Here is a 3,380-nt window from a genome sequence, read left to right as displayed (position 1 = left end):
GAAGGAAGGAAGGAAGGAAGGAAGGAAGGAAGGAAGGAAGGAAGGAAAAGGAACTTCAATAACAGATAAGAGGATTGAGGGCAATAGAAAGACAGAGTGGCTTGTCCAGCATCAAAGACAAAGCTATAAACGGAACCCCTGCCCCTCCACCACCACTCCTGCCTCACCCTGGTCATGGATGCAATGTGCTATCTATTAAGTGCCAAGAGTACACTGAGGATCATACAGAAGTACTATCAGATCTAATCCCTGGAAAGGTTCAACACAAAGGTAAGGATGAAAGAAAAGAATGGTTTTAAGCACCAAGGATAGAGATCCCCAACATTAGACTGGACCTTTTGTGGTTTGCAAAGGCAAAACAGGTAGCATGGGCTAGTACAAAATGTAACAAGGTATCTCGTGTCTGGTTGAGCTTCCCTGCCAATACAGGGAAATGAACACGAAGAGCTCTCTGATCTCCTCCCAAAAACACAGAAGGTCAAGGGTCAGGAATTGAAAATGGAGAAGGTCCAGGCCACTGTCTCCAAGGGAGGTTTTGTGTGTGTGTGTGTGTGTGTGTGTGTGTGTGTGTCTGTGTGTGTGATCATCTAAAGGAACTAATTTGTCACTGCCACCCTGACATAGTTGATTCACCAAAAAGATTAACAACCAAATATATGTCAGGAAAACCTCAATTAACCAGAACACTTTAAAAGGACTAGTACTCTAAGTCCCAAACTTCCTGATTAGTTCAGGATTAGAAAATTCTTCTCGCTTTATAGACCCTCAATATTTGGAGTGGAAAGGAACCATCTAGTCCAACCTCTTCATTTTACAGATGAGCAAACTGAGGCTCAGAGAAGGCAAGTGACTTACAAAAGATTATACGGCCAGTGAGTTGGCAGGAGCTTATCAAGCAAAAGCTTCCTCAAATGTACTAGTCCAGTGTTTTGCCTTAGGCAGTACTAGAAGAACAGAACTGTATATTTTGTGGAGATCAAAGATTATGTAGTACTTCCAAACCAGCATCCTCAGGGACCGTTATTATTGTACAAGGTGATAGATGGACAAGTAGGCATAGGAAATTGACCTGAACCTGGGCTAAAACCAAGACGTGCTATGTTAACTCAATCTTGTTTTCTTAGTAAAATATGTCCATAGATAACTAGAGCTGGTAGGTACCTTAGAGAACACCCAATACAACTCTTTCATTTTAAAGATGAAGAAAATGAACCTTGGGTAGGCAAAGTGAACTTACCCACAGTCATGAATTCCACAAGAGGCAAAGCTAGGATTAGAATCCAGGTCTTCAAATTCCTTGGCACATGCTCTGTCCACTACACCAAGCCGGTGCCCTGGCCACATGTCAGGCCAATTTCCCACAATATTCAGAGGAGGGATAGAATAAGGTAAGGGCCACAATGGCCTTCAGAGGCAACAAGGGGGGCCACAATTAAAACTTCTTTTCTTGCCATTTGCTACAGCCCTAAAATGAAATGCTCAGGACAATTCTCATTCATTGAACTTCATGGTTTTACTGGTCTCGATTGGATGAGACTTGGATGTTCCTGGTAGGACCTGAAGCAAAGGAGAGAGCAGAATTCCCAGGCTTCCCAACAATCCGAATTCTAGTGAACATTCCTTGTTTTTTAACTTAATCACTGCCCCAGTTTATAATGGAAGTTATAGGACTGAAAGGGAGTTTTACCAAAGAATCAAAATGATCAATGGTGGTCAAAGCAGTAGGCCAACTCTAATTCATAAAAGGAGAATTTTGAGGCCTAAAACAAACTATGAAGACTCAAGAATAGGAGAGAGTCAAAGCAAGGAGAGAAGAGGCAAAAGATGTAGCCAGAGCTCTGTAGCTGTAGGTGTCAAATTCCCAAAGTCTCAGGAGTGCTAGAACTCAGGCTGCAGCAGGAAGAGGGGTAGGCATAAGCAACAGCATCCAACACCATTTATTAGGCAGCTAGGTGGGTCAATGGGTAGAGTGCTGTACATGAAGTCAGGAAGATCTGAATTCAAATCCAGCCTCAGACACTTACTAGTTGTGTGATACCGGACAAGTCACTTAACTTCTGTTTGCCTCATTTTGCTTAACTATAAAGTGGGTAATTACAGCATCTATACTTTTTCATTTTATTTTTGTTTGTGTGTGTGTGTGTGCTTTGTTTTGTGATGTGACTAATGTGAAAATATCTTTTGCATGACTTCACATGTTAACTTGATATCATATTGCTTGCCTTCTCGAGGGGGAGGGAAGAGATAGGAGGGAAGGAGACAATTTGGAGCTCAATTTTTAATTGAATGTTTAAAAAGACATTTGCAATGTAATTAGGAAATAATTAACAAAATAAATAAAAATATATCTTTTTTTAAAAAACAGCACCAATCTCACAGGATTATTGTGAAGATTAAATAAGATGATATTTGTAAATCATTTAGCACAGAACCTGGCATGTAGTAGGTGCTATATTAATGCTTATTCCCTTGCCAAAGAGAGATTCAAAGTCAGCACAACCAGGACCTGCTAAACAATATACTCCCTCAATATACTCGCATTGCTGGGACCTTGCCTCCTCCATAGCAGAGGAGGTCACCCTTCCTTAATTGGCATGGTTTTTTTAATACAGATAGAGGACCAGTCCTATTTCTGTTTTCAAGTCAGGATTAAGGAGTAGGGAGACTGACCAAGGACCTGTAAGTATCTGGCCACTGGTCTCTGATTTCATAAGCAGATAAAAGATTATATAAATAAAAACAGCTGGTGGGGACAGTCACAGAGGAGAGTAGCTGAAAATTGTTTGTTTACACAAGGACATGGGGAGGTCACAAAGTTGGGTAAGGACGAAGGACTGTGCAGGGGTTCTCACTGCCTTGCAACAACATTCTATCACCAGCTGGGGTGTGCCATCCTCTCCCTAGTTATAACATTACATCTTTTTTTCCCCAAGGTGGCCAAGGAAGAGGAAACATGAGCTAATGGATCTGGGAAATCACACCAGGGTGAAGGAATTTGTTTTTGCAGGCCTTGTCCAGTCTCCAGGGCTAAGCATCATCTTATTTCTTTTATTGTACCTGGTGTATGTAACAACTCTATTGGGAAATCTTCTCATCATGCTCACTGTGACCTGTGAGTCTCGCCTCCACACACCTATGTACTTCCTGCTCCGAAATCTATCCGTTGTGGACATCTGCTTCTCCTCCATCACTACTCCAAAGGTTTTGTTGGATCTTTTAGCTGAAAGAAAGACCATTTCTTTCGATGGCTGCATGACACAGATATTTTTCTTCCACCTTCTTGGTGGGGTTGATATTTTTACTCTCTCTGTGATGGCTTTTGATCGTTATTTAGCCATCTCAAAGCCCCTTCACTATGTGACCCTCATGAGTAAAGGAAG

Source organism: Vombatus ursinus, unplaced genomic scaffold (assembly GCF_900497805.2).
Source record: "Vombatus ursinus unplaced genomic scaffold, bare-nosed wombat genome assembly UNPS02015135.1, whole genome shotgun sequence".
NCBI lineage: Eukaryota > Metazoa > Chordata > Mammalia > Diprotodontia > Vombatidae > Vombatus > Vombatus ursinus.
This window is presented reverse-complemented; position numbering follows the sequence as displayed.